The following is a 23,412-nucleotide window of genomic DNA, read 5'->3' as shown; positions in this document are numbered from 1 at the left end:
TAGAGAGGGAAATATGAAGGAAGAAAAAAATCCTAAAATATTTCTGGCTTTTCTTCTTTCAACTCTGGTCTTCAGACTGTAAATCAGTGCTCCACTGTCCCTGCTAGAAACTGAAACAATGTGTTACAGGGCCAAAATACGGATGAACTTTCACTATGTACCTTGCTGAAACATGAACTCTGAAGCCTTGTTTTGACCGAGGACTAATTGGGTGCTGGGAGTTCTGCCAGGGAGACACAAGTGTCATGAGACACCAGCATTTCCGGGGAGGCATTCACCCACTTCTCTTCCTTGGTGCTGATCAGAGATTGCAGCAGGGCCAGTGCCTTTTGCACTTAATCCAGCACCCCTCATTCCAGCAAAACTCCCACAGAGCTAAAGCAGATTACAGCTTGCAGGTGTCTGGTGGCTCCTCCCTTTGTCCCTTCATCCCTCTCTCCTTCTCTACCTCGCTATCTCACTGCCTTCCTTTTTCCCTCTCCTCATCTCTTTCTTTTTCATTTTGTGGTCTCTTGGACAATCTCTTGTGATGGCTTAATGAAATACCTAATTTGCCACAGCAATATGTGCCTCAAGCCATGATCTTATTTAGAATCCCATGTCTTTCTGGTACAATCACAGCAGAATTTTCAAATTATTCAATTATTCGAATTATTTCTCAAATGGTTGCTCAGGTGTCCAAGAGAACACTGCGCAATTATGAGATAGAATGTTTTTGTGCAGATAATGTCTAAAGATGTAGAATTTTACAGTACTTCCTACAAATGACTGGACAAACAATATTGTGGATGTATAAGCAATAGAAGTGGTGTTGTAAAGTATCTGCTTTGGAAAAATACATTTTACAGGAGAAAGCTATAAATCTAACTAGCACTAAAAGAAGTATTGCAGGATAATTTGAATGGGCAGTGAGCAGGGAAAGCATCAGAATGAATATGAACAGGCAACAAGCATCTACCACGCTAGTTCACATTTATCCATCTAAGATTCGGTGGTTGCTTCAGAAGAAGAGACTACTTGCAAGGATTTCTTCAAGTACTATTTTACTGCTATGATTTAAATAGCATGTGCTGGTGGTTTTTAAGATCAAGAACGGTGATGACATTGGCAAGGTGATGTGAACAAATGAGCTCCAGCTGAATCATGTTTTAATATTGCTGAATATTAGGATGAACCAGACAGTGACTATTCTGTATGATTGTTCCCACTCTATTCTAATTTTGCTCCTACTCTTACTAATATGAATCACCAATCATTTCCCATTGAAGTGTGGGGGCATCTATGTCTAATCCACTGTTCTGCAGTGATTGTTAACAGGACTTGTATCAGCTCAAAAATATTACTCACTTTCTCAAGTAGCCCATTTATGAATTCTTTCTTACACAAAGAAAGAGCACCTGCTCATTTTATCCTATCACCTATGTGAGCGCTGCTGGAGGTCAGTTTTTTTCAGAACCACCTTTATGTTCAATAACTTAATTTTATTTCAAGGAAAATGCGGAATATATTTTTTGACTTATAAGGGAAAAAGGAGGTAACTTTCAAGGAAATAAATCTAGCAGCAGAATTGCCATTGAAGAAAAAAAAAAAAAGACTACTTATGAGCTTTCAGTTCCACACACAGATATGCATGATGCAGAAAGGAGAAGAGTTCTTAGGAGAAAACTGCAAAATTAACTAACTAAAATACCCTATGTATGTATAGATGTCTAGGAAAATATTCTCAGAAATATGTTAGCTGTGTATATTGGAAATTTTCAAATAATAAGAAATCAGCAAGCATTTCACATGGCCTTTCTTGAAACTAACTTTTTATGTCATTCAAAACATAGAAATTACCTGTGGAATTCTATGTATGAATTCTTTCCAGCTTCTTTTATGACAATTTTCTTCATCAAATATGAGATGAAATGAGCTTAAACACTCTGCTTTTTCAGGAGCTGATTTTCTTTTCATAAGAGTCACAGAAGGAACATGATCATGATCAGGGATTTTTTCTCAGTTTAACCGATACAGCAAAATTGTCAGCAATATGATCATAATTAGCCCATTTTCCTTACTTATCTAGGAATTGTACAGGAGTGAATTGAATTGTGCAAATCATAATCTTTTTTTGTAATAATTCATGTGTAATGAAGAACTTCCACCAATCTTCCATTCTTCTGAAGGGGATCCTGGTCTGCTGTAGTGATCCTGCATTTACTCTGACTCTGTATATCTACTGTACTATTAGAATAAAGTTAGAACAAATCAGATGTCAAGTATGACTTAAAAAACTATGGTGTGTAATGATTTTTTTCCATCTCCAATGACTGATCATTGCTTCATTGATGTAATGCGTGTTATAGTAGTTCTTATCAATTTTCAGTCATGGGCGTGCACATATAACCAAAAGAAAACATAGAAAAATACTATGTCTCCTCTGACCTCTTTGCTTTTAAATTAATGTAAGACTCAAATAATCTGGTCTAAGCACACTTAGCTTAGAGCAGAACTTAATGCGAGGCCAGTGTATTTTATTTACCATTATTTGGCTATGAACTTTGTGCCCAGTATTCCAGTACTCACCATTCCTGAGGACCAGCTGGATTGTACTGACAGCAGAAGGCCTCTCATAGACTGATTATTCTTCACAGCGTTCCAGTCAAGTTATCCTTCCTGCTGCAATGAGTAGAATTTCTTGGTGGGCACCTCCTGTCTTAGAGATTTCCTCTAATACAAGATGCATGAACTGAGGACCAACAGAATGGTTTTATCACTGGTTTGTCAATGCACTAGGAAGTCCTTTTGATGAAGTTCCAAGTATGCTTTGGGTCTGAATATCTGCCTGTATTTTTTCAAAGGATGAAAATCTTCACTCTGAAATGTGGGAAGCACGATTTTGAGTAGGTTCCAAGATGTTAAAAGACATCATATTATTTGTCAGTTCATATCCAAAATTTGTCATAGCGGGGCAGAGATTGAGGTTATTTCATTTAGCTTAACCTCTTTTCTCTCGTGGGTTATGACAGTTAAAATTTCAACTCCTTGAAATACAGGAGGCTAATTCCAAACACAGTTTCCAAAAACTGAAAGTGGAAAAGTCTGCCTTGCTTAGTAAGTGTGTAGTATTCCTTACCCATCCGTGTGTTCAGGATTTGAAAGAAAATAATGTTAGTATTTTGAATTACTTGTGTTGTAAAAAAGATAATCACAAAACAAAAATCTTCCCTCTTGGTTGCATGATAAATACAAAAATATGAGGCAGTTTTAAAATTGAAGTACATGTTTCTTTTGTCTGCAAGATTGAAGAACAGGCATATTTCCTTATCAGGTGCTACATTTAATCCTGACTAAGTTTAGTTTAAAGGAGGCTGAAGACATGATCATTTGCTAGGGAATAGAAATTATTTTTTTATTCCCTAGCCTACAATTTCTCAAGACCAGGTTAGAAATAGTTCATGTGACAGCTGATTTGCAGCTGTGCACACACTTACTGGGCAGCCAAAATAGACCTGCATTTAGCTAGTGACTTATATATGTTGATTGGCCTTTAAAGAGTTTGATTTGTTTTCCTCTTACCAAGGGCGCTACCTTTAATCAGTTTCTTCAGTCCAGATCCTGCTATTTTTAGAAAACGTAGTCAATGTAAAAGTTACTTCCAAAGAAGTGAGGAGAGAGGGGACAATTTGCAGTGTAAGTATGCAGGCGTAAATTCAAAGCATAATAGTGTAATAGATCAAGTATTTTCAACAAATCTGCTTGTTTAGGAAACACTTAGATATGACAAACCAATAGGATTTCTTGTATAGTGTTTTTGATCTATCTATAGGTCAAAAGAAAATCTTACTTGATGGTTGTCACCTGCTCAGGCTCGACAAATTCTTTGTCTGAGTGTGCATATTGAAATCCTGTTACGGTGTGGTATCTACTCAAAAGCATAGAGCAATCAACTCCACTACCATCTTAAAGCTGACTGGAAAAGTACTTTACTACATGGTACATCACTAAGTGCCTGGGAGAACAGCTTGCTTATTCTGATGATCCTGATGCTGCCAGTGGTCCCTGAAAAACACTTGCTCACTACTGGTGTTGCCACTTTGTGAAGTAGAGCAGTACTTTATTCTTCCTGAAAGACAAAACATAAAAGTTGGTCACTGAACATTAGCCATGACTCCATAAGATTAAAATCTGTAAGTGACAAAAAAGGAAGGAGGGAAGGAAGGAAGGAAGGAAGGAAGGAAGGAAGGAAGGAAGGAAGGAAGGAAGGAAGGAAGGAAGGAAGGAAGGAAGGAAGGAAGGAAGGAAGGAAGGAAGGAAGGAAGGAAGGAAGGAAGGAAGGAAGGAAGGAGGGAAGGAAGGAAGGAGGGAAGGAGGGAAGGAAGGAAGAAAGGAGGGAAGGAGGGAAGGAAGGAGGGAAGGAGGGAAGAAAGGAGGGAAGGAAGGAGGGAAGGAAGGAGGGAAGGAAGGAGGGAAGGAAGGAGGGAAGGAGGGAAGGAAGGAGGGAAGGAAGGAGGGAAGGAGGGAAGGAGGGAAGGAGGGAAGGAGGGAAGGAAGGAGGGAAGGAAGGAGGGAAGGAAGGAAGGAGGGAAGGAAGGAAGGAGGGAAGGAAGGAGGGAAGGAAGGAAGGAAGGAAGGAAGGAAGGAAGGAAGGAAGGAAGGAAGGAAGGAAGGAAGGAAGGAAGGAAGGAAGGAGGGAAGGAAGGAGGGAGGGAAGGAGGGAGGGAAGGAGGGAGGGAAGGAGGGAGGGAAGGAGGGAGGGAAGAAGGGAAGGAGGGAAGGAGGGAAGGAAGGAGGGAAGGAGGGAAGGAGGGAAGGAGGGAAGGAAGGAGGGAAGGAAGGAGGGAAGGAAGGAGGGAAGGAAGGAGGGAAGGAAGGAGGGAAGGAAGGAAGGAAGGAAGGAAGGAAGGAAGGAAGGAAGGAAGGAAGGAAGGAAGGAAGGAAGGAAGGAAGGAAGGGAGAACCAGATATTTGACTAAAAGTTATTCTTGTTCAGTTTAAGAAAGAATATGTGCCACTTAGACCTCACTGCATTACATATGCCAACATACGGAGAATTTTTTTTTTTTCTTTGTTAAAATAGGAATATGTGATGATGGAAAACAAAAGTTCAGAGGGAAGCCATATTTGTGCATGCCATACTGGAGACACTTCTAAAGAACAACAGAAGTAGGCAATGTTGCTGAAAAAATCAGTGTTTACATGGCTTGTCTCTGGTATGTTGTGTCAGTCTTATAAATTTAAAATCCATGAAGAGATTATTAAAAATAATGAATCGGTTTTATGAAATTTTCTTAAGAAACCACAAGCAAATTCTGAGAGATACCATTCAAAAAGGAGCAGTTTAAGACAAGAAGGAACTTTCAATACTACTGTGTTGTTTTTCTTTTTGGTTTTGTTTTTATTTGTTTGGCAGGTTAATTTTCAAGCAATTAATCTTAAAAAAAAACCAAGAGATCTGAGCAATTCGATGTGCAGGCTAAGAATCACTTTTCCAACTAATACTTATTTTTCAGAATGAATTAGGTGAATGAATCATCATCTAATTGATCTATCTTTTGGAATAGAAGGGATTGTGTCATCTAATTCTCAGCAGTTTTTCAATGTGGAGTATAGATGGAAAAAAAAGTAACATGAGTGGTTTACTAAATAAAACAAACCAACCAACCAAATAAGCAAACACAATGACAAAAGACAACATATAAGATACATCTTCAGAGTATGGAATCACTTAAGAAGAGAAATTACACTTACATATTTTTAGAACATTTTCATTTTATTTTATTATTCCAGAATGAATTTGCTTTGGGAATTCAGGGCTGTGTGACACTTGAGAGTCTTTTTATTATAAAAGATTCAATTTTTCAATTGTTTTGATGTCTGTAACTTTTAACACTAGCTTTGCATGAGAATGAGAATGGGTTATTCGTCATATAGAATATATCTCACATTTATAGAATTCTTTCATACTTTTTATTCCTTGCCTTGCACCTCTAGGGTGATTTTATTCTAGTTGTACACACTTTTGGAATAAAAGCTACCAGACTTCCTAATAGATAAGTATACTTAAAATCACATCCTCTTGTATAAGTACACACAAGCATACACATACTATCCTCTCACAACCTTGCCAGGAGTAGTATATTTGAACCAAACACTTCCAACAGTAACATTATTCCTGGAACTACTGTCTTCTGGGAATGTGGTTTGACCAAGGACCATAAATAATTCAGAAAATATACTACAACTAATAAAGTGAACAAAGTTCTGATCCCAAGCAAAAGATGCATAGCTTTCTGTGATAACTGTATGGCCCAAATCATGTAAGTGTCAGCTAAGCTTAGATGGGAATCAAGTTTTCCCTCCTCCTGCCTGTCGCCATCTGCCAACCACATGCCAGTGTTTGCAACCAGAGGAATATTCTTACTGTTCAAGTAACAGTGTCTAAAAATGCCATTTTGAGGAAAAAATATCAGCAACAGAATTGGGGTTTTGTTGACTTTTTTTGCAAAGAACCATAATGTTTGTTACATAACAGTTAAGACCAAAACTGAGTCCCAAGCCTTTTATTTATTTATTTATTTATTTATTTATTTATTTATTTATTTATTTATTTATTTACTTTTTCTTTCAGTAGTTTTGATTTATTTTGAAATAGATAATCTGAAATGTCATATAAAACTGGCCTGAAGGCCTCTAAAGAGGCTCCCTAAATGTATGGTTCCTAATCTAATGAAGCTTTACAACCACAATTCATGTTGATAGAGCTTGGTTAACTCATCCTTTTAAAATACATCATATTCCTATTTTTATGTTATTTGTTATCTTTTCCCCACCTCCTGCTGTCTGTAAAGAAAGAACATGAGGAAGGAAAAATTCATCTGAATAGTTTACAGGAGGTGTCCAATGGAGTTCATTTTGAGTTTTGGATACAGGTCTAGAGAGGTAAGGTGGCCTTGTACTTTTAAATGTTGATTGGATTAGCAAACAGGAGTTGAGTTCCCTGTTTCATCACATAAATCCTGTGTGAACACGGGAAAAAAATCTTACAATACTGCTGTTTCTCAGTTCCTTTTGTGAAATATATTGTTTGTAGTAGTTCCTTGCCTCACAGAGGTACTGTGAGGCTAAATACATCAATAATATTGAAACAAACAAATATTCTAGTAACATGGGTTGTAGAAGACCATGGTTATTTTCTTCTCTATCTTAAACTCGTTTTAAACCAACAGCCTACTTGATCTATTGCAAATGGACTCCTTTTCCATAAGTGTTGTCACAAGATATCTCAATCTATCCTATGAGTCAATAGAAGTCTTCCAAAAAGTTCACTATGTAACCACTTCCTTATGCTGATTTCTTCCAAAGACTGCTTCACCTTTACAAGTGTATAAAAGAAACCAGGAAAAATAACAAAACAAACAAACAAACAAACAAACAAAAATAGAAAACCCGAGACTACAGACAATTAAGATACTGTATGGAGTCAATTATAACAATGTTGAAGTCTTCTCGTCATTTGATATCGGGAGTGAATGCTTGTTTTTATTTGTCTCTGCTGAGAAATTGGTTCACTAGGTAACTGTAGGATTTCAACTCTTTCATGATAATAAAACCATTGCTTACATAGAAAAGTCTTTATATTTCTCTTTTAGTCTTTCAGAATCTTCTAGTTCTAGGACAAAACACTTACTATTAAATTTTTCTTCTCTGAAAGCCACAAAGAACTCACTTGCCTGGATTCATATAGACCTCTCTGTCTCTTCTGTTCAGGGCCATTCATTGTGCTCTTCAAAAGTTAGTCTTCAAAACTTCAATTTTTAATCAGGCCCACTGTTCACCTTCAGACTCTGGATTACAATGAAATACTTGTTCTTCTCAGAGATTCCTTAACTTTCTTCTCATGGCTTCATCAGTGATAGGCCCATTTCAGACTTTTATTTTAGACCACTTTTACTGCTACTTCCTTGCATTCTATAGAAAATTAATAACTTGTATAGTCCTTATTTTGCCTACCTGATTTGTTTTTGCAGGTACTTTGGTTTTAGGCCAGAAGTTAGAAGACCTTGACCAAAGGATAGTTTGCAGTGAGATAGCACAAGTCTGGCAGTTCTTTAGATAACTATCCCTTAGCAGCTTTCCCCCTCTTTTGTCCTATACTCAAATTCTTGCATTAAATCACTTCCACGCAGAAGAGTTTTGGACAAACTATTTTTTAAAGAACAACATGAGATATGTGCAAATGCTTCCTGAGATACTGACACTTGCATGCTTAACTTTCTGATGTCATGGATGTTTAACAACACTAGGGGACTAGATGTCATCATGAACTGTACCTCAGCACCTAGTGTCATTATAGGGGCATGTAGTGGCAACACAGCTGTGGCTTTGCAATGGAACTGAAGACATATAAATAACTAAGCTTCTGTGACTGTTAGAAATGAATTGTTTCTCAAAAGAATGAAACACAGTTTGCTAGAAGAAATTGCACAAAAACAACAGAAATGGACAAGCGTTTTTTTAAAGAACAAGGCAGAACATAAACAGGTGAGGTCCTCAGTATGGTCAGTGGGTGTGTATGCCACTGGAGTGTTACACAGTTTGATTGCAACACTCTAAGGGAAAACACAGGACAAAAAGGTCATCTTAATGTTGATGCTAGTCTCATATCATGTGTCACATGTGGAGCAAGAAAGAAAAGTTCACAATATGAACATCAACCTGTGATGGACGAGGGATTCCTTGCAGCAGGGAAGACCAGCAAAATAATTAAATGATTCTAAGATGTCATTCCTGGCAATGGGCATTTGGTGATGTATAAACCACACCAAAAATTAATAGTATTCTTGAAATTGAACAATCTGAAATGTAATTCTGTAGTCATCACCACTTAAAAGAATGAATCCTGTCAATAATTGCTAATCTAAAGATATGTTAATTCTGTCAGTTTCTGGCCAGTCTGCTACTCTTAGAAAAACTATTGTCCTTGCAGTGTAGACATTCTGGAGTGTGCACAATTAATTGAGTCTTGTTTAAGGTATATCTTGAGACTGTTGGATAAAGTGACCTTTAGTTCAACTTTGCTCATTATACACTCATTATAATAATAAAATTACATGCCCAGGAAGAAAGACCTAGGCCCAGCCTATGACCACCTCCTTGGCAAACCTGTGTAGTGGTAAAATGATTATGTAACTAATACGCAAATATGTAACTAATTTGCTCTTCAGGACTTCGCTGAGGGTGTGAACGTAGTGTGGTTACTTTTCTTTCTGGCATGTTGGCTTTATTTCAGCATCCAGACTTGCACAACTCTGTGATACAAAATATCTAATCTCTGTGTGTAAGACTGCACGCTGGGTGACAGTACCCTGCTTTGGGGACAGCAGTGCTACTTCGAGAAGTTGCAGTTTAGTTTGAGTATGGCTGTTTATCAGTTAAAATGCCCATACTATGTATTTTCAAACCGATGCCTTCTTCCTTCACCAAACTTTTCATTGATTTGCATTTTAGCCCTAGAGTTGATCCTTTACTCAAAAAAAAAAAAAAAAGTATTAAAAAAGTGTTTTCTTTTTCTTGGAATGCAAGCTTTGTAAGACTTCTGTCTTTCCTTCATCTTAACCTTCCTGACAAATATCAGCAAAATGAGAGGAATCATATCAGGAATGAACCCTCTGTAGCTACAAGTATCTTTAACCAACGATCTAAATCTATTATTAAATTTCCCGAGGAACAAAAATTTTGGCTAATTATTATACACTTGCTGTCAAAAGGCTGAATTAGTTTGTACCTGCAGCAAGAAGATAGTAACCTGTTTGTGGTATTGTCCATTATGTTGCTTTCTATCATTCCTTTTGATACTTTTGTCTGTCGGATGTGTGTAATGGCAACAGCAGGAAGTGAATACACATTTGAAACACTTGGAAATGGTGCCCCCAAACAATGTTGCTTGTAATCTATTACTGTTTTATCATAATTTAATCATTTCTGTGAGAGTAAATTTGTCTCTTTTGTAAACATTTGACTGTCCTTGGAAAAAAATAGTAACCTTAATCTCCTAAAGAATGCAGAGGAGCCCATGTAAGATGTCAAACTACCTGTGAAGCAGCTGGTAATTGATGTAGTGAATATTTTGTAAAAAAACAGTTTGAGAGTTGGAAGAATGTAGCATGTCACACTAATATGTTTCACTTTCAGTTTTGCAGTTCAGGTCCTTGAAATGACTTCGCAGATGGGTGTAGAAGAAGCTCATCAGAAGCCTCAAATTAAGTTGTGAATAATAGATGTGAAGTTTAAGTACATTCAGGTATGTTTAGCTAACCTGGAGTACGGGAAAAAAAAAGCCACAAAAACAAACAAAAAACCCCAAACAACAACAACACCAAAACCCAAAAAACCAAATCAAACCAACCAACAAACAAACAAAATCCACACAAAGCCAACATAAAAGACTTTTTTTTTTTTTTGTATTCATTTGATTTTTTTTTAATGAGTTTACAAGAAAACATGGAAAGATTTTTTAAAATCTAAATATTTTGGGAAACATCTTGCTACTGAAAATCATTTTACCTACAATAATAAACAACTCAGTTTTACCAAAATATACCAGTATGACTTCATTTGAATGGAACATTTTTAGAATTCATGCCAAATATGTTTTTGGGAGAAAACACGATAGCGTATTTTGTAAACCAAAGTTTAAAGACAGAAATCAGATTACATATTTGAATTGCATGAAAGGGTGGTATCTCAGTGACCTTGACAGCACCATCTTGGCAGGTGCAATTCATTTTGTAAAGGATTTTGACTTCTGATTTGGGAATTTCTTTTTGCAACTGTATGTTCTCCCATAAGAAAGATAATTCTACTCCAGAAAAAAGTCCCATTCTAGCAAAGACCACCCAAAATGCTGGAGAAAAGAACAAAAAATATAGAGAGTAGAACAAAAAGCACTACATTTAAAAATCGCAAAGGAAATGTAACCACATCTACATGTTCCTGCTCTGCAGTGGGATTGGACTAGATGATCTTTCAAGGTTCCTTCCAATTCCGAACATTCTGTGATTCTGTGAAATTTGCCCATATTAAGTGCTCTTTTGACTGTTACTGTATATTTTCTATTATTTTTTAATTTGCATTTAAAATTAAAATTACAATTGATCTTATTTTCTAGGTGGAATTAGAGTTGTTTCCTCCCCCCTGCTCCCTCCCCCACTCCCGCAGCTATAGTAATAAGCAATGGAAAAAGATTTGAATAAAATGATCCAGTGTTCTGAATACCAGTGTGATGCTACTTTTGTTTCTTTGGTCTAAAAGAATTTTGGAGTACTCTTGGCAGGTCAGTAATTTTCTATTTACTTCATTTCCTAATATGTAAAATAAGGATAAAGCACTTTCCAGTTTCTAGAAAGTTGTGCTGACTATTATATTATAGGTTATGGACACTTATATACAGCGTGCCATAACAAAGAGCATATATGATACAAATTAAACCAAACTGCAGTATGTAATCTAGAGCTTTTTGATACACACAGTACAGTTTTGAGACCCAAATTACTGGAGTCCATTGGCTTTGTTGAAGCATGTACGCATTACCATTAATAGGAGAGGCATATATCACAGTCATCTTTTATTGGTATTTGGAGGGTCTTCATGATTATGATTCTGTTGGGATGAAGACGAGATACATATGTGTCTTCCTTATTGTGAAGGCTGTACAGCTGTTACCTTTAAATTATGAGTAATATGAGTAAAATGGAATGTATGTAATGCTAGGTTCTGTATTTGTTGTTTTAATAAAACTGAAATTATACAAAAATTGCATTTGGGCCCAATCCTGAGATCTTGATAGATCCCAAATGGTGGATATTTTTGTTCTTCAGCTATTTTAGTGTCTTTTACCTTAATTATTTTTGTCATCAAAATTAAGTTAATCTTACTAAGTGGCGATTATACAGATGCTAAGTATAGATACTATAATTAATGTGATTAAAATCTAGCTTCTGTGACTTTCATTTTTCAGTCTAGAAATTGTGATTAATGGAGTTTGGAGAGAGTGAATACTCTGAAGCCAGTGCAGAGTCCACAAAGCAATGGTTATTATTCTGCACAAAGTCTGTATTGAGTATTGTTATATGGTGTGAATCTACTGGCTATAGACTTCTCTAGCAGTACTTTCCCCCTGCCTCTGTCCCAGGTGATTGTGGCCAAACATTTGCTGTCTTTCACTTGCAGAAATCAGTGCTTTGCTTGAGATATGTCTTTAGTAGAGGCGACTAAATATTGCATTAGGGAGGATTTTTTTTTTCCCTGCTACCACAACTGATCATCTTTTATCATCTTTTCCATTGTCTTTCGTTTACTCTATATCTTACAAGAAATGGGTCAATTGTCCTCTGGACTCAGTTGCACACCCCTTTGCTCTTCTGGGAGCTTTACATGTCCTCATTTGTGGCAGCCTGCACATGTCCACTGGACTGATAAGGAGGGGACTTGATATATTGAGATCCTTTGCACTCCTGTTTCCGATGATTTTATATTTTCATTCATTCTCAAAGAAAAAGGGGTGCAGGAGAAGTGTCCTTGTAATCCATCCTTTAGAAATTAGTTTAATGGATAATACAGATAATATAAAATCACAGAGAGTCTTATGCAGTACTTACAAAGGTCAGAATCTGATATGGTATTATTATTCTCACGGTTGGGTTAAAAGAAAACCAAAAATATCATTCAAACTCTACTTTTCTAACTCATGCTGCACTTTTAAGGTATTCAACTGTCAGGAACCATATTTTAAGTTGTCTCAAAGTTCGCTTGCTCCTGTCTTTGCTACAATGACATCACTTTCCAGAAACTTGCACAGCTACTGGCAAGCTGTGGGGAACCTGCCCAGTTACAAGAAAACTGGCTACAGGTAATAGGAGACCTGTCCTGAGGACATCCTACCTGGCTTCAGACAACGAGGGACTGGCCTGGCCTGGCCATGGGCAAATCACCAGAGTATGCACGATGTTGCACAGGACCGGTGTGCCGGGACAGGGAGAGTGTGCAAAGGCGTGAAACAGGCACTATAAAAGAATGTACCACCATGCAGCACGTGTACGACCTGGAGACCCCTACCACCCACCAGCACCATGTATATACCTCCCAGGGACATAAGAGGTGACCACCTCATGAGTGATGGATGAACTGCCTGCCTGGGGCACACTGCTCCACCTACCCGAGAAGCCAGTTGGATCCTGGATCTATGATGGTAACCTTTCTCTCGCAAACCTGTCACCACTATTTGCTATGTTTCCTATTTTCCTAATATTTTTGTTTTGTCCCTGTCCTATTGCTACTTTATTTACCAGTGATCAATTAAGTTCCAGAGTTGAGTGGCATTTGACCTCATTTGTGCCTTATTCTCACTTCGGGCAATATAAAGGATCTCTCTGGCTCAGGGCTTCCCGGACTGGACTGTAGCACCAACTCAAGCATATTTACTTTCTTTCAGCACAGCACAATACAACGCAACACACTAATTTTTTAATATTCTACTGTTAATGATTACATCTATGCATATTGTTAAATTAGTGAATAATATACCAACCAGCGTTATCCAACTCTTTGTTCTAATGGTTTATTTAAAAATTAATATTTCTATTTATCTTATTAGTTTATGCTATGAAAAAAACCTCCTTGTCAAATTGCAGTTCTGCAGGCTGTTGTATCCTGCACTTTGCTCGTGTGTTTATTATTTAAGTTCAGCTACATCATTCCCTGATGATGTGTTGCCCTTGCAATATGTAATTCATAGTTACATAAAATGAAATGTTTTGTGTAATGCAGTTTCTATGAATTCTGAGTATATACAAATTAAATTTGCTGGTATATGCAAATTTTGCACTTTTGTCAAATTATTCTGCCAAGATGTTGTTTGAAAACTTTATCTGCCTGTAAAAATGTAGGAAGAAGCTTGAGGATGATTATCCCTTCTCATGGATTTATTATGCAATAATTACTTAATTATTTTAATGAGAAATATTAAATTTTGAATTTCTGTGGTGCTGTACTTGGGTAAAATGATTCCAAACCACTTAATTTCTGAGATACACAATTCTATTTATTTTTGCTGCAATACACTGAATTAACACTGAGTCCAGAAGTGCAGAAAATTTTTTTTTTGAAAACATGAGAAAAGACATGAAAGATGTACTTTAATATTTTCCTCAGAGGTAATCCATTGAAATTGGTAGCAGAAGATAAAGCATAATCAATAGAAGTTTCAAATCCCACCATCAGTACTATACCAGAAAGTACTATTAAGTAACGATGCTTAATAGAAAATAACATTATTACTACCAAGTAAAAATAAACATCAAAATAGGACTTTAAATTTATTTTTTTCTTTGTCCCTGTGTTTATTTCAGGCTTTGCCACCAATCTGTTCGGGGACTCCCAACCAAGGCAAAGCTATTGGCTTTCATAGGCAGTAGTGAAGAATAACAGTTATAATTTGGTAAAAAGGATGGCTTCTTCAAAGGAATATTATCACACTGGTAGTACATTTAAAATATGTGTCCTGGCTTCAAAACTTCTATTCAACATGTGCTCTGCACACAGGTAGAAGGTTCAGACGAACGTATGGAGATGGAAATATGCAAATAGACAAACACTACTGCTTTAGAAATGTCATGTTCAGGGTGATATGACCATCCAAGATTTGTGGGCAAGAATAAAACAGAAGGCCTGAAATTGCAGTTTTCTAGTGCCAGAAGCAAACTAAGGGTTGGGACTTGTTGGAAACAGGGACTGAAAGGTTGTGATTATGGAGGTAATTTGATACCTTCAGCTGGAACTTAATTCCCTTATTCTGTAGGCTGCAAAATGCAATGAGTACTTATCCCTTCTGTCATACTGTACAAAAACGTATTTCCAAGTAGAAAAATAAAAATAGATCTTGCCTTCTGAAGGTTTACCAATGCTTTAGATTTATTTTTGGTTTTAGGTGCCCATGGAGGACTCCTACTTGAGATGTCTGCAGCCTTGCCTAGCCAGGAGTACGTTGGGCACTGGAGGGGAAACATACAGTGAGTCAGCGCTTTCCCAGGAATGTGGATGCTGGAAGGGCTCTGCCAAGGTGATTCTCCGAAGCAACATAGATTGTGAGCTGCTTTTACTGGTGAAATTTATACACAGCAAGTTAGAAACTTCCTTTTCAACAGAATCCATCCCCTTATGCCCCAAAAGAAAAAAAAGAGAAACTGGAGCAGACCCCTGAAGAATATCAAGCCCTTCAGCCCGTACACACTGCGCCCCGCCACCCTGATGGGCAGTGGGTGGCTGTGTCAAAGGCAGAATGCAGCTCTTTTCTGTCAGCTTGGGACAAAGATTTCTGTCTGCTCCTGGTGAAAGTTGTTTCCATTTAAAAAGGGGTATTTTGAGCTTTAATCCTTTTTTTCATCATGTTGCAAAGTATGAAAATCACAAACCCACTCAGAATTGATCAAGTACAATCTGGACTGAATTGAGTGTGGAGGATTTTTTCTTTTTTCTTTTTAATTAAGGGAACAAAATAATTCTTTAAAACTGTCAGGATTCTCCCCTCCCCCTAAGTAAATAATATTAAGCTATAATAAAAACTGTCTTCTAAAACATAGCACTCTTACAGATGTACAAAATAAATTACTTCTGACTGCACGCTATGCCTAGATTATTTAAAACATATGCCTGTGCTGAATATGAAATTTTCTTCGGAGTGAATGCAACTCTTACAGGCAACTATGGTTGCTTTGGTATCTTTGCATGTAACATACCCAGTATTTAAAGTACAGATATGAACACTAGCTTTTTAGCTCTGATTATAGGACTTTTGCAAAGTGTTTCATTGCAAAAGAGCAACAGTCCCCTTCTCTCCTTCTTCCTTTGGATTTCTTACATCTTTATCAGGGAGATGTTATCTGCTTAGCAACCAAAAACTTCAACTGTCTCAAGTTCTCTGTATGAAAATATACTTTTTTGGTCAAGATAGTTTAAAAGCTGTAGGATTAATTGTCATTACATTTAGTTTGGCAAGTTAGGATCAGCAAGAGTTTGTGGTATGAAAATAAATATGAGAGAGAATTAGTCAGAAAGTAATCATGCACGACACTGAGTGGTATCTGGAAGAACTGGGGCCCAGGCAAATTAAAGGTGCTAGGCACTTTCAGCGATTGCTCTGTTTTGTAGGTCAAACCAAATGTTTAACACAGAGGTTACTGATGTGTTTAATTTTCAAGGCTTTCTGCTGTACTCCATCTCAACTATGACAATCTATACATCCTTTATTTTTTGTTAGTATTGAGGTTTTCTGTCCTTCATTTTTCAATTCCCCTATTATGTTCATATTATGATATTTTTTATGTGTCCCTAGGTGATATATTAGACCTGTAGTGCTCTAGGTTGCCAGACATTGACTAGCTATTAGTTGAAGACTTTATCATTATAAAAAGAAAAAAAATATTAAGTATCGTTTGTAAAAAGTAAAAGCTCAGGCTGTAGGATGTATATAAATTTGTATAAATGAGTGTAAAAGATCTTATATTGCCCTTTACTCTGGATTAAAATTTTCTTTTGGAACATTTAAAGAAAATGGAAGGTAGGCTATGTTATGTCAAGTTCATATAAACTTTTTATGTAAATTTGCCCTTCCAAATGAATAGGCAGTGCTTTCCTGTATCTACATTTCTTGTTAGCTGTAAAGTGCAGAGACAGAGACATCTTCCTACTGAATTACAGTAGGCAATAGATAATTTTAAGTGAGAATATGGCATAATATAATTCATGCATGTCGAACTCCACATACTGTAATGTCTAGGGCAGTTCAGAGACCTCTGAATGCCATAAAGATCAGAATAGGATAGTACTTTAATCAATTGGTAATTCTTCACTGGCCAAGTCTTACCTGTTTCGTCATTGGCAGAGATGCTATATCTAGTATTTTTTGATGTTTTTTGACAACTCTGATACTCAAACAGCTCTGACATTCGTCTCTATCCCCCTCAACCTTTCTATCTCATTCACTGCTTCAGGTACTGTTTGTGGCCTTCGCAGATGATAATTTATTAAATAATACAATAGTAGATCATAAAACTTTGAATATGAAAGCTTTCTGCTTGGAAGGAGTTTGGGTTAGTTTTTTTGTTTGTTAGTCTGCTTCAGGAATCAAACCTCCTCAACTTTCTATTCAGACCACTGCTTGAAGATCCATTCCTTCAGATTACTTCGGGTTGTGTGGAACATGCTAAGCAATTCAACATTCACGATCACTTCCTGACAAAATAAGGGTAATATATTATGGGAGCTAGTCAGACACCTTAAAAGTATTTCTGGACAAAACTGTATTTAGAAATAATGCCAAACTAGGTGTACTTAAGGGTCTCTTTTTGCTCCCTCACTGTCATTAAGGTCACTTATTGAAAATTGACTTCATTTTTATAATTTCACTTCTATCCAGACAAGTTCCTTCTATTCTGGCAGTAGTATTGCCACTTAGAAATTGTACGTTTCACACAGAGTTTGTGATTGTTCATCTTCTGGGAAATAAAAATGCATAAATAAAACAGGTTAAACTTACCTCCTAGGATACTGTTGGCTTCCTAATTTAATAATATTTGCCCTTCAGCATTTTCTCTTTGTCCAGAAATGCATTCTAGTAAAACTAGCTTCATTACTCAGAAATCACTCTGTCTTTGGGGATATGTTTCGATGGATAAAACTCATTAAAAGTCCACCTAAGCATTTTTGTTTCTTTGGCACCAAGACATTTAGATCAGCCCATTTAAAGAGAACTACGTTGAAGTGGCTGTCTACCTGCATTTTCTAAAGCTGGATTCTTTCACAGGATTGTCACTTGTGAAAGCATATTTTATTGACTAATGACCATTTTATTGCATACTTCTCTGCAGTAGGAACCACCCTCAAGTGTGTTCTAGCTCATATGTTCTGTAGAAGAGTCACAACAGTCTTGGCACATTGTAAAGCAACAACAAAGTCACATTTGCATTACACATATTAGCTAGGTTATAGTGTGTTTTGTCTTCAGGGCCAGTTTGTAGAGTGAATTACTTGCCTAGGTTTTTGTGTTCTGTTAACTTTTGTGTTTGTGTTTGTTTTGTTTTGTGTTTGTTTTGTTTTGTTTTCTTGTTTGCTTGTTTGTTTGTTTTTCAGTGTTGTCTTGTGTGGCTTCTGAACATCTTTGATAGTGAAAACTGTTACTTTTAAAGAAGTTTATTTTTATGAAGTGTTTTCATGAGAAAATTATGATACAGAGTTCAAATGGAAAGCTATTCTGTCATGATATAACTCTCCTTAACAACTCTGATTCAAACAGCTGTTTCTCTGAAAAAAAACTGGACTGTAGGTAAAGAACTTAGCTGTTGTTGGAATGCATACACATAAATATAAAAAAATCAGAATTTTTCAACTACTGAGTTAGCCTTTAAAAATAATGGTTTAGATTGTAATCTGTGCAGCAATTATTGTATAGGCATTAAAGTCTCAGCCTTTTTAATGAGAAATTTATATTTGACAGTTACCTTATCATTTTTTTTCCTTTTGTTACCTTTGAATGTGTGTCTCACACTGAATGTACTATTAGAAAGAAATATATGAAAGTTCTAGTAAATGAGATAATTTTTGTGTGTGCTAGAGACAAGAGAATACAACAAAAAAACTTCAAATAGTTTTGAGAATTTATTTGGAAACTTCATTCTTATCCTCATATATTACTACCTTTTTCTCATCTAGTCCTTTCAGTTTCTTTTAGTTAGTTGATTTTCTTCTGGTTGTAATTCCTATTTCTTTTTTTATATTGGCTTTTCTGAGAGGAAATGCATCTAATATACAGGTATAGCATGCATGGGAATTTTTTGTTCGTAACAGAATACATCAATAAAGTAAACCTTTTTTGTTTGTTTGTTTTAATATAATTAATGAGATAAACAAGGTCAGAAATTATGAAAAACATGTTCCATACAGCCTAACTTTCTTGGCCTCTTCATCATATCTTTTGGGGACACAGGGATTCACAAAAGTATGCAGTGTAGTCTCAGTCCCACTTGAATCTATTGGAATTGAAACTTCCACATAAGCATCTGGGGCTGCTGTTTCTGGGTATGGTGTCTGTATTGACCTGTATGTCAGCGCCTGTGAGTTTGATTACAAAATAAATGCAAAACCTCACATCATGTGTCTTCGCCCATTAGTGATATAAGTCATCAGGATGAAAACATTAACCCAGTTGCAAAAGAAGGACTGCTGAATCTAAAACTTTACCGTGTGTGTCGTCTTGCAGAAAAGAGGTGTTCTCTAAGTAGAACAAAAAAATGTTATTCAAAAAGACGTTAAAAAACACCTGGAAAAAAAAGTCCATTTGCTATAATATATACTTTCTTCTTGAAACACCATTCAAATTTTTAAAAGTTGCTTTTTTTTTTTTTTTTTCCCATGCAAGTGTGAAAAAAATTGTATTTGGTCCTGGAACTGACATATGATACATGAGACATTTGGGTTCTCCTGGAAAGAACTTGTACATCTTATTTACTTGCTAAAAAAAAAAGGTATATAATTGTCTTGTTATGTTCTGGTGCGTAAGTTTGTAGCTGTTGCCCATAGGGACACAATAATTAATTACATGTGCTGTTTCCAGGAATTCTTGTTTCACAAAGTAGACATACTGAGTTCAGTCCATATAGAACTTTCTCTTGATTTTCCAGCTGAGCTGGATGTAGGTCAGAGTGCTAAGGAAGTTTATTTCATCTCAATCTTGAGAATGTCTTACTGAAAAGCAAGGAACTTAGTGCAAGGGTTTCATATTCCAACATCTTTTCTGTTTCTAGTCCAGGTTCACTTAAGGGCAAGCTCTTCAAAGCTGATTTTCCCTTAAATTCAGTAAGTGTTCACTGTCATATCAAGAAGAATTGAATTAGGAGTGCACGTCAAAAATACTTAAGAACATAAAAAAATAATTTAAATCCGTGGAATTTCTTATACCAAGTTTTGCCTATGTGTGTGTGCTTAGTATTATTGTGTTTTATATCATTTTCTTGTGATCACAAATGAGTCAAGAAAAAAAGACACAATATTTTCTAAGACTTTTAAAATGTCAGTGGTGCAAACACAATATCTAGCTAACTTGTTCAATTGCTTCTTTTGGCAAACAAATTCTACTTATTCCATGTGGATGTTATCAACGCCACCCCAATTAGTCAGTCTTTTACGTTAAATGCAGAACAGAGTGTTTTCTTTAAAAGAAAAAAAAATGGTTCTGACATGAACAATTCCATTTGGAATGTAAGAATGCATTTCTTATTCCTCTATTCCATTAATGTTATACAAATCTCAAATTTACTACACCTGTATAGTTGGGGTTTTTTTGTTGGTTTTGTTTGTTTGTTTGTTTATTTGTTTTTTGATACACAACATAAAATTATATTCTAAATTATCTTTTATTTATTCTTCTGAGGAATTATTCAATAAGACAAGCTTGCAGTGACCAAGTTAACCTTCTGAATTTTCAAAAGTACACATTGGGTTTTTTTTTTTTTTTTATTTTGTGTATATATTTGAGAGAGAGAGTGTGTGTGTTTGACAGACCTGGAAGACTGCTTAAACCTTGTGTTAGGTTGGTGCAAAAGGAATTACAGTTTTTTCATTGCTGAAATTTGCAATTTCATATTGTAATACATTCTTAAATAAACGTGGTTATGTTATAGATAATTTTAGTGTGCTTTTTCACTTTATTTTTTTTTCCTTTTTTTTTGATACTGACTTTTTTCTAGATGTTTATCTTGATTTTAGACCATGGAAAGGATGTTAGACAAAAAACAAATTTAAACAATTTTCTTATTCAAGTTCAAAATGGGTTGCAAAGGAGCAGAGGCAACTCGCAACATCAACAATACATTTGGTCCAGGAACTTCAGAGCAGTCATGGTTCAAGAAGTTTTACAGAGGAGATGAGAACCTTGAAGATGAGGAGCATGGTGGCCTGCCATCAGAAGGTGGCAACGACCAATTGAGAAGCACCATCAAAGTTGATGCTCTTACAACTACACGAGAAGTTATGAAGAACTCAACATGAACCATTCTACAGTCACTGGGCATTTGGAGCAAACTGGAAAGGTGAAAAAGCTCAATAAGTGAGTGCATCAGGAGCTCACCAAAAATAATTTAAAAAAAATCGTTGTTTTGAAGTGTCATGTTCTCTTATTCTATGCAACAACAATAAACCATTTCTCGATCAGATAGTGACATGTGATGAAAAGTGTTTTTTATATGACAACTGGCAATGACAACCTCAGTGGCTGGACCAGGAAGAACTTCCAAAGCACTTCCCAAATCCAAACTAGCACCAAGAAAATGTCACGGTTACTCTTTGGTAGTCTGCTGCTGTTCTGATCCACTACAGCTTTTGGAATCCCAGTGAAAATGTTACATCTGAGAAATATGCTCAGCAAATCAGTGAGGTGCACCAAAAACTGTAATGCTTGCAGCCAGTATTGGTCAACAGAAAGGGCTCTATTCTTCTCCATGACAACATCAAGCCACATGTTGCACAACCAATGCTTCAAAACTTGAATGAAGTGGGCTATGAAGTTTTGCCTTGTCTGCCATATTCATCTGACCTCTGGCCAACTGACTACCACTTCTTCAAGCATCTCAACAACTTTTTGCAAGGACAACACTTCCACAAGCAGCAGGATGAAGAAAATGCTTTCCAAGATTTTGTCAAATCCTGAAGCATGGATTTTTACAATAAAAGAATAAACAAGCTTATTTCTCATGGTCAAAAATGTGTTGATTGTAATAGCTCCTATTTTGATTAATAAAGACATGTTTGAGACTAGTTATAATAATTAAAAATTCACAGTGCAAAATTGCAATTACTTTTGCATCAACCTAATAGCAGCAGCTACAGGGGGAAACAAAAGAAGTTTGATGGCTTATAATTATAACTTTTTATAAGGTAAATATTTTCTGCAGCAAACAAAGAGCAGAAGAAAGCATACAGGCAGACCACTTTCCAAGAAAAAGCAACTGAACACTAAAGAAAAACATAATACTCAAAGACTAGAATTGCATAGTTTTTCTTAATTAAGGGAGAAACAAATATCCTACTGCATCTCTGAATTAAAAGGCAATTACTAACAAAACCAAAACAAATAAAAACCAAACAAAAAGAACCACAAACACGCCTGAAAATTCAGTTTTGTTGTCCAAAATGTTTTTCGTACTGGAGGGGCACAGAGGAAATGAGTCTGTGACAGTGACTTCGGTAGTTTGTTGAAGTCAAAGCCTTTAGTAGAATGACACAGACATGAATCTGGAGACACTTAGTGTAATTCAGTATTTTACAGAATAAAAGTTATTTCCTTCCTCAAAGCTGTAAGAAGAACAATGCAATCTTTATTGTGTGGTATGTGTTCATTGTGGGTTTTTGTTTGTTTGTTTTAGTTTGATTCATTTTTCCTGGGAAGAACACTATTATGATTGCCTTTCAGCCAAACAGTGAGGCTAGATGTCTTCTAGCAGGGAGAGGAAATAAGTAAGTATCAGCTTGGGTCCAGGGAGATTTGGTGATCTGTTCTTCATTGCTATTTTTCAATTGTTTTTAATATTTCCTGTAAGATAATCTACATGTATACCAAGTCAGGACAAACTATTACACAGTATGTTAATATAATTTTCATAAGTGTGCTCATTATTAGGAGAGACCATTAATTGTACAAGGATGGTATAATACATACTGAAAACAGGTGGAGTATGCCAGGGTTAATACACTACAAACTCAGACTTTTGAGAGACCTGTTCAGCTTAACTTCTCTAAATGATTTGCTAACCTTTCAGAAGTGCAGCAGTAGAGAAGCCCTATTAAATTCTGTAAACCTTGGGATTGATTGTTCTAGCTGAAATTATTCCAAGAGACACATCTTTTCTGCTCTATTTCTTGAGAATTCTTTTCACACTAATGGGTTTTTGTAGTGTCCTTGAACAACTCAAATATCCTTTTAGAATAAATTGCAATGTGCTCAGTTGACTGTGGTCATTTGCACCATACCTTGTTGGTGCAAAACACTCTTTAAACAAGCAGGATTGGGAGCCTGCATTTAGCTGATAGTTAAGGAAGGATCAAAGTGATTGCAGAGTCAAACCATCATGATCTCCAAAGCGTTCAAACCTGAGTGGCTTGAGACTTAACATAAGGGGCAGCATAAGCAGGGCACAGTGTGGGATGGCAGTGACACATGGTTACTTTCTGGCTTTGTTGAAGCGTTTAAAGTCAGGGATTCTAACATTAAAGCTTTTTGTGAATTGAGATGAGAACCAGTAGGTCATGCTGTTCTGGGGACACTTTTATGCCTTTTGCATTAGATATATTTGAAGTAAGAGTCTGGCATTCATGGTGAGTTTC

This window comes from Patagioenas fasciata, chromosome Z, assembly GCF_037038585.1.
Source record: "Patagioenas fasciata isolate bPatFas1 chromosome Z, bPatFas1.hap1, whole genome shotgun sequence".
NCBI lineage: Eukaryota > Metazoa > Chordata > Aves > Columbiformes > Columbidae > Patagioenas > Patagioenas fasciata.
Note: the sequence above shows the minus strand (reverse complement) of the source record.